The sequence below is a fragment of the Clarias gariepinus genome, chromosome 17 (genome assembly GCF_024256425.1).
Source record: "Clarias gariepinus isolate MV-2021 ecotype Netherlands chromosome 17, CGAR_prim_01v2, whole genome shotgun sequence".
Lineage (NCBI taxonomy): Eukaryota > Metazoa > Chordata > Actinopteri > Siluriformes > Clariidae > Clarias > Clarias gariepinus.
The window spans coordinates 20,707,501-20,715,000 of NC_071116.1; the positions used below are offsets into that span (position 1 = coordinate 20,707,501).

At 45.0% G+C, this 7,500-nt stretch overlaps 9 non-coding genes across 9 annotated transcripts; all 9 read left to right on the forward strand.

Annotated features, from left to right (window-relative positions):
- Positions 1-613: 613 nt before the first annotated feature.
- Positions 614-686, forward strand: trnar-ccu (transfer RNA arginine (anticodon CCU)). Its single transcript has one exon. It is a non-coding gene; the product is annotated as a tRNA-Arg (tRNA).
- A 1,043-nt stretch (positions 687-1,729) lies between these two features.
- Positions 1,730-1,802, forward strand: trnar-ccu (transfer RNA arginine (anticodon CCU)). The gene has a single exon. It is a non-coding gene; the product is annotated as a tRNA-Arg (tRNA).
- A 505-nt stretch (positions 1,803-2,307) lies between these two features.
- On the forward strand, positions 2,308-2,380 carry trnar-ccu (transfer RNA arginine (anticodon CCU)). Its single transcript has one exon. It is a non-coding gene; the product is annotated as a tRNA-Arg (tRNA).
- A 583-nt stretch (positions 2,381-2,963) lies between these two features.
- trnar-ccu (transfer RNA arginine (anticodon CCU)) lies at positions 2,964-3,036 on the forward strand. The gene has a single exon. It is a non-coding gene; the product is annotated as a tRNA-Arg (tRNA).
- Positions 3,037-3,541: 505 nt separating this feature from the next.
- trnar-ccu (transfer RNA arginine (anticodon CCU)) lies at positions 3,542-3,614 on the forward strand. Its single transcript has one exon. It is a non-coding gene; the product is annotated as a tRNA-Arg (tRNA).
- A 505-nt stretch (positions 3,615-4,119) lies between these two features.
- On the forward strand, positions 4,120-4,192 carry trnar-ccu (transfer RNA arginine (anticodon CCU)). Its single transcript has one exon. It is a non-coding gene; the product is annotated as a tRNA-Arg (tRNA).
- Positions 4,193-5,235: 1,043 nt separating this feature from the next.
- On the forward strand, positions 5,236-5,308 carry trnar-ccu (transfer RNA arginine (anticodon CCU)). Its single transcript has one exon. It is a non-coding gene; the product is annotated as a tRNA-Arg (tRNA).
- A 505-nt stretch (positions 5,309-5,813) lies between these two features.
- trnar-ccu (transfer RNA arginine (anticodon CCU)) lies at positions 5,814-5,886 on the forward strand. The gene has a single exon. It is a non-coding gene; the product is annotated as a tRNA-Arg (tRNA).
- A 1,042-nt stretch (positions 5,887-6,928) lies between these two features.
- On the forward strand, positions 6,929-7,001 carry trnar-ccu (transfer RNA arginine (anticodon CCU)). Its single transcript has one exon. It is a non-coding gene; the product is annotated as a tRNA-Arg (tRNA).
- Positions 7,002-7,500: the final 499 nt, after the last annotated feature.

Sequence of the window (7,500 nt, forward strand, 5' to 3'; positions counted from 1 at the left end):
CTCCACATAATCTGATGGTGAGCCTGAGTTGCATAATCCAGTTGGCCTAATGGATAGGGCACTGGCCTCCTAAGCCAGGGATTGTGGGTTTGAGTCCCATCTGGGGTGGTTGTGGCTAGCAGAGTGGCGCAGCGGAAGCGTGCTGTGCCCATAACCCAGAGGTCGATGGATCGAAACCATCCTCTGCTAAGACCTGTGCTTTTGAATCCCCTCATACAAACAAGGTCAATGATCCTGTAGTGTTCATTTACAGCAAAGGGTCTCCTGAGAACAGGGAGATTCACAACTAGACACTTCCTAGCTCCTCTTCTCTGAACTGTACTAAACATTTTTTAATTTTTCACTGGGTTAGTTTTTGTTATTTCTATTGAAATTTGAAATAAAACAAACTATAAGCATTTTTCGTGTGGATCACATAATTCAATCATAACTGGACTTAAAATTCCCACAATGTTGGTGAAACCCTTCATGGTAGCAGGCTACTCCAGGTGGGAAACCCTATTTAGCATCTTATATGCACCCATGGTGAGTTTTGTGTCTCCACATAATCTGATGGTGAGCCTGAGTTGTGTAATCCAGTTGAGCGCGTTTGAGTTGCTGCAGCAGCGGCTGAGCCCCAGTGGCCTAATGGATAAGGCACTGGCCTCCTAAGCCAGGGATTGTGGGTTCGAGTCCCATCTGGGGTGGTTGTGGCTAGCAGAGTGGCGCAGCGGAAGCGTGCTGGGCCCATAACCCAGAGGTCGATGGATCGAAACCATCCTCTGCTAAGACCTGTGCTTTTGAATCCCCTCATACAAACAAGGTCAATGATCCTGTAGTGTTCATTTACAGCAAAGGGTCTCCTGAGAACAGGGAGATTCACAACTAGACACTTCCTAGCTCCTCTTCTCTGAATTGTACTAAACATTTTTTAATTTTTCACTGTCTCAGTTTTGGTTATTTCTATTGAAATTTGAAATGAAACAAACTATAAGCATTTTTCGTGTGGATCACATAATTCAATCATAACTGGACTTAAAATTCCCACAATGTTGGTGAAACCCTTCATGGTAGCAGGCTACTCCAGGTGGGAAACCCTATTTAGCATCTTATATGCACCCATGGTGAGTTTTGTGTCTCCACATAATCTGATGGTGAGCCTGAGTTGTGTAATCCAGTTGGCCTAATGGATAAGGCACTGGCCTCCTAAGCCAGGGATTGTGGGTTCGAGTCCCATCTGGGGTGGTTGTGGCTAGCAGAGTGGCGCAGCGGAAGCGTGCTGGGCCCATAACCCAGAGGTCGATGGATCGAAACCATCCTCTGCTAAGACCTGTGCTTTTGAATCCCCTCATACAAACAAGGTCAATGATCCTGTAGTGTTCATTTACAGCAAAGGGTCTCCTGAGAACAGGGAGATTCACAACTAGACGCTTCCTAGCTCCTCTTCTCTGAATTGTACTAAACATTTTTTAATTTTTCACTGTCTCAGTTTTGGTTATTTCTATTGAAATTTGAAATGAAACAAACTATAAGCATTTTTCGTGTGGATCACATAATTCAATCATAACTGGACTTAAAATTCCCACAATGTTGGTGAAACCCTTCATGGTAGCAGGATACTCCAGGTGGGAAACCCTATTTAGCATCTTATATGCACCCATGGTGAGTTTTGTGTCTCCACATAATCTGATGGTGAGCCTGAGTTGTGTAATCCAGTTAAGCGCGTTTGAGTTGCTGCAGCAGCGGCTGAGCCCCAGTGGCCTAATGGATAAGGCACTGGCCTCCTAAGCCAGGGATTGTGGGTTCGAGTCCCATCTGGGGTGGTTGTGGTTGGCAGAGTGGCGCAGCGGAAGCGTGCTGGGCCCATAACCCAGAGGTCGATGGATCAAAACCATCCTCTGCTAAGACCTGTGCTTTTGAATCCCCTCATACAAACAAGGTCAATGATCCTGTAGTGTTCATTTACAGCAAAGGGTCTCCTGAGAACAGGGAGATTCACAACTAGACACTTCCTAGCTCCTCTTCTCTGAATTGTACTAAACATTTTTTAATTTTTCACTGTCTCAGTTTTGGTTATTTCTTTTGAAATTTGAAATGAAACAAACTATAAGCATTTTTCGTGTGGATCACATAATTCAATCATAACTGGACTTAAAATTCCCACAATGTTGGTGAAACCCTTCATGGTAGCAGGCTACTCCAGGTGGGAAACCCTATTTAGCATCTTATATGCACCCATGGTGAGTTTTGTGTCTCCACATAATCTGATGGTGAGCCTGAGTTGTGTAATCCAGTTGAGCGCGTGTGAGTTGCTGCAGCAGCGGCTGAGCCCCAGTGGCCTAATGGATAAGGCACTGGCCTCCTAAGCCAGGGATTGTGGGTTCGAGTCCCATCTGGGGTGGTTGTGGCTAGCAGAGTGGCGCAGCGGAAGCGTGCTGGGCCCATAACCCAGAGGTCGATGGATCGAAACCATCCTCTGCTAAGACCTGTGCTTTTGAATCCCCTCATACAAACAAGGTCAATGATCCTGTAGTGTTCATTTACAGCAAAGGGTCTCCTGAGAACAGGGAGATTCACAACTAGACACTTCCTAGCTCCTCTTCTCTGAATTGTACTAAACATTTTTTAATTTTTCACTGTCTCAGTTTTGGTTATTTCTATTGAAATTTGAAATGAAACAAACTATAAGCATTTTTCGTGTGGATCACATAATTCAATCATAACTGGACTTAAAATTCCCACAATGTTGGTGAAACCCTTCATGGTAGTAGGCTACTCCAGGTGGGAAACCCTATTTAGCATCTTATATGCACCCATGGTGAGTTTTGTGTCTCCACATAATCTGATGGTGAGCCTGAGTTGCGTAATCCAGTTGGCCTAATGTATAAGGCACTGGCCTCCTAAGCCAGGGATTGTGGCTTTGAGTCCCATCTGGGGTGGTTGTGGCTAGCAGAGCGCGTTTGAGTTGCTGCAGCAGCGGCTGAGCCCCAGTGGCCTAATGGATAAGGCACTGGCCTCCTAAGCCAGGGATTGTGGGTTCGAGTCCCATCTGGGGTGGTTGTGGCTAGCAGAGTGGCGCAGCGGAAGCGTGCTGGGCCCATAACCCAGAGGTCGATGGATCGAAACCATCCTCTGCTAAGACCTGTGCTTTTGAATCCCCTCATACAAACAAGGTCAATGATCCTGTAGTGTTCATTTACAGCAAAGGGTCTCCTGAGAACAGGGAGATTCACAACTAGACACTTCCTAGCTCCTCTTCTCTGAATTGTACTAAACATTTTTTAATTTTTCACTGTCTCAGTTTTGGTTATTTCTATTGAAATTTGAAATAAAACAAACTATAAGCATTTTTCGTGTGGATCACATAATTCAATCATAACTGGACTTAAAATTCCCACAATGTTGGTGAAACCCTTCATGGTAGCAGGCTACTCCAGGTGGGAAACCCTATTTAGCATCTTATATGCACCCATGGTGAGTTTTGTGTCTCCACATAATCTGATGGTGAGCCTGAGTTGTGTAATCCAGTTAAGCGCGTTTGAGTTGCTGCAGCAGCGGCTGAGCCCCAGTGGCCTAATGGATAAGGCACTGGCCTCCTAAGCCAGGGATTGTGGGTTCGAGTCCCATCTTGGGTGGTTGTGGTTGGCAGAGTGGCGCAGCGGAAGCGTGCTGGGCCCATAACCCAGAGGTCGATGGATCGAAACCATCCTCTGCTAAGACCTGTGCTTTTGAATCCCCTCATACAAACAAGGTCAATGATCCTGTAGTGTTCATTTACAGCAAAGGGTCTCCTGAGAACAGGGAGATTCACAACTAGACACTTCCTAGCTCCTCTTCTCTGAATTGTACTAAACATTTTTTAATTTTTCACTGTCTCAGTTTTGGTTATTTCTTTTGAAATTTGAAATGAAACAAACTATAAGCATTTTTCGTGTGGATCACATAATTCAATCATAACTGGACTTAAAATTCCCACAATGTTGGTGAAACCCTTCATGGTAGCAGGCTACTCCAGGTGGGAAACCCTATTTAGCATCTTATATGCACCCATGGTGAGTTTTGTGTCTCCACATAATCTGATGGTGAGCCTGAGTTGTGTAATCCAGTTGAGCGCGTTTGAGTTGCTGCAGCAGCGGCTGAGCCCCAGTGGCCTAATGGATAAGGCACTGGCCTCCTAAGCCAGGGATTGTGGGTTCGAGTCCCATCTGGGGTGGTTGTGGCTAGCAGAGTGGCGCAGCGGAAGCGTGCTCGGCCCATAACCCAGAGGTCGATGGATCGAAACCATCCTCTGCTAAGACCTGTGCTTTTGAATCCCCTCATACAAACAAGGTCAATGATCCTGTAGTGTTCATTTACAGCAAAGGGTCTCCTGAGAACAGGGAGATTCACAACTAGACACTTCCTAGCTCCTCTTCTCTGAATTGTACTAAACATTTTTTAATTTTTCACTGTCTCAGTTTTGGTTATTTCTATTGAAATTTGAAATGAAACAAACTATAAGCATTTTTCGTGTGGATCACATAATTCAATCATAACTGGACTTAAAATTCCCACAATGTTGGTGAAACCCTTCATGGTAGTAGGCTACTCCAGGTGGGAAACCCTATTTAGCATCTTATATGCACCCATGGTGAGTTTTGTGTCTCCACATAATCTGATGGTGAGCCTGAGTTGTGTAATCCAGTTGGCCTAATGGATAAGGCACTGGCCTCCTAAGCCAGGGATTGTGGGTTCGAGTCCCATCTGGGGTGGTTGTGGCTAGCAGAGTGGCGCAGCGGAAGCGTGCTGGGCCCATAACCCAGAGGTCGATGGATCGAAACCATCCTCTGCTAAGACCTGTGCTTTTGAATCCCCTCATACAAACAAGGTCAATGATCCTGTAGTGTTCATTTACAGCAAAGGGTCTCCTGAGAACAGGGAGATTCACAACTAGACACTTCCTAGCTCCTCTTCTCTGAACTGTACTAAACATTTTTTAATTTTTCACTGGGTTAGTTTTTGTTATTTCTATTGAAATTTGAAATAAAACAAACTATAAGCATTTTTCGTGTGGATCACATAATTCAATCATAACTGGACTTAAAATTCCCACAATGTTGGTGAAACCCTTCATGGTAGCAGGCTACTCCAGGTGGGAAACCCTATTTAGCATCTTATATGCACCCATGGTGAGTTTTGTGTCTCCACATAATCTGATGGTGAGCCTGAGTTGTGTAATCCAGTTGAGCGCGTTTGAGTTGCTGCAGCAGCGGCTGAGCCCCAGTGGCCTAATGGATAAGGCACTGGCCTCCTAAGCCAGGGATTGTGGGTTCGAGTCCCATCTGGGGTGGTTGTGGCTAGCAGAGTGGCGCAGCGGAAGCGTGCTGGGCCCATAACCCAGAGGTCGATGGATCGAAACCATCCTCTGCTAAGACCTGTGCTTTTGAATCCCCTCATACAAACAAGGTCAATGATCCTGTAGTGTTCATTTACAGCAAAGGGTCTCCTGAGAACAGGGAGATTCACAACTAGACACTTCCTAGCTCCTCTTCTCTGAATTGTACTAAACATTTTTTAATTTTTCACTGTCTCAGTTTTGGTTATTTCTATTGAAATTTGAAATGAAACAAACTATAAGCATTTTTCGTGTGGATCACATAATTCAATCATAACTGGACTTAAAATTCCCACAATGTTGGTGAAACCCTTCATGGTAGCAGGCTACTCCAGGTGGGAAACCCTATTTAGCATCTTATATGCACCCATGGTGAGTTTTGTGTCTCGACATAATCTGATGGTGAGCCTGAGTTGTGTAATCCAGTTGAGCGCGTTTGAGTTGCTGCAGCAGCGGCTGAGCCCCAGTGGCCTAATGGATAAGGCACTGGCCTCCTAAGCCAGGGATTGTGGGTTCGAGTCCCATCTGGGGTGGTTGTGGCTAGCAGAGTGGCGCAGCGGAAGCGTGCTGGGCCCATAACCCAGAGGTCGATGGATCGAAACCATCCTCTGCTAAGACCTGTGCTTTTGAATCCCCTCATACAAACAAGGTCAATGATCCTGTAGTGTTCATTTACAGCAAAGGGTCTCCTGAGAACAGGGAGATTCACAACTAGACACTTCCTAGCTCCTCTTCTCTGAATTGTACTAAACATTTTTTAATTTTTCAGTGTCTCAGTTTTGGTTATTTCTATTGAAATTTGAAATGAAACAAACTATAAGCATTTTTCGTGTGGATCACATAATTCAATCATAACTGGACTTAAAATTCCCACAATGTTGGTGAAACCCTTCATGGTAGCAGGCTACTCCAGGTGGGAAACCCTATTTAGCATCTTATATGCACCCATGGTGAGTTTTGTGTCTCCACATAATCTGATGGTGAGCCTGAGTTGTGTAATCCAGTTGGCCTAATGTATAAGGCACTGGCCTCCTAAGCCAGGGATTGTGGGTTCGAGTCCCATCTGGGGTGGTTGTGGCTGGCAGAGTGGCACAGCGGAAGCGTGCTGGGCCCATAACCCAGAGGTCGATGGATCGAAACCATCCTCTGCTAAGACCTGTGCTTTTGAATCCCCTCATACAAACAAGGTCAATGATCCTGTAGTGTTCATTTACAGCAAAGGGTCTCCTGAGAACAGGGAGATTCACAACTAGACAGTTCCTAGCTCTCTTCTCTGAACTGTACTAAACATTTTTTTATTTTTCACTGGGTTAGTTTTTGTTATTTCTATTGAAATTTGAAATAAAACAAACTATAAGCATTTTTCGTGTGGATCACATAATTCAATCATAACTGGACTTAAAATTCCCACAATGTTGGTGAAACCCTTCATGGTAGCAGGCTACTCCAGGTGGGAAACCCTATTTAGCATCTTATATGCACCCATGGTGAGTTTTGTTTCTCCACATAATCTGATGGTGAGCCTGAGTTGTGTAATCCAGTTGATCGCGTTTGAGTTGCTGCAGCAGCGGCTGAGCCCCAGTGGCCTAATGGATAAGGCACTGGCCTCCTAAGCCAGGGATTGTGGGTTCGAGTCCCATCTGGGGTGGTTGTGGCTAGCAGAGTGGCGCAGCGGAAGCGTGCTGGGCCCATAACCCAGAGGTCGATGGATTGAAACCATCCTCTGCTAAGACCTGTGCTTTTGAATCCCCTCATACAAACAAGGTCAATGATCCTGTAGTGTTCATTTACAGCAAAGGGTCTCCTGAGAACAGGGAGATTCACAACTAGACACTTCCTAGCTCCTCTTCTCTGAATTGTACTAAACATTTTTTTTTTTTTCACTGGGTTAGTTTTTGTTATTTCTATTGAAATTTGAAATGAAACAAACTATAAGCATTTTTCGTGTGGATCACATAATTCAATCATAACTGGACTTAAAATTCCCACAATGTTGGTGAAACCCTTCATGGTAGCAGGCTACTCCAGGTGGGAAACCCTATTTAGCATCTTATATGCACCCATGGTGAGTTTTGTGTCTCCACATAATCTGATGGTGAGCCTGAGTTGTGTAATCCAGTTGGCCTAATGTATAAGGCACTGGCCTC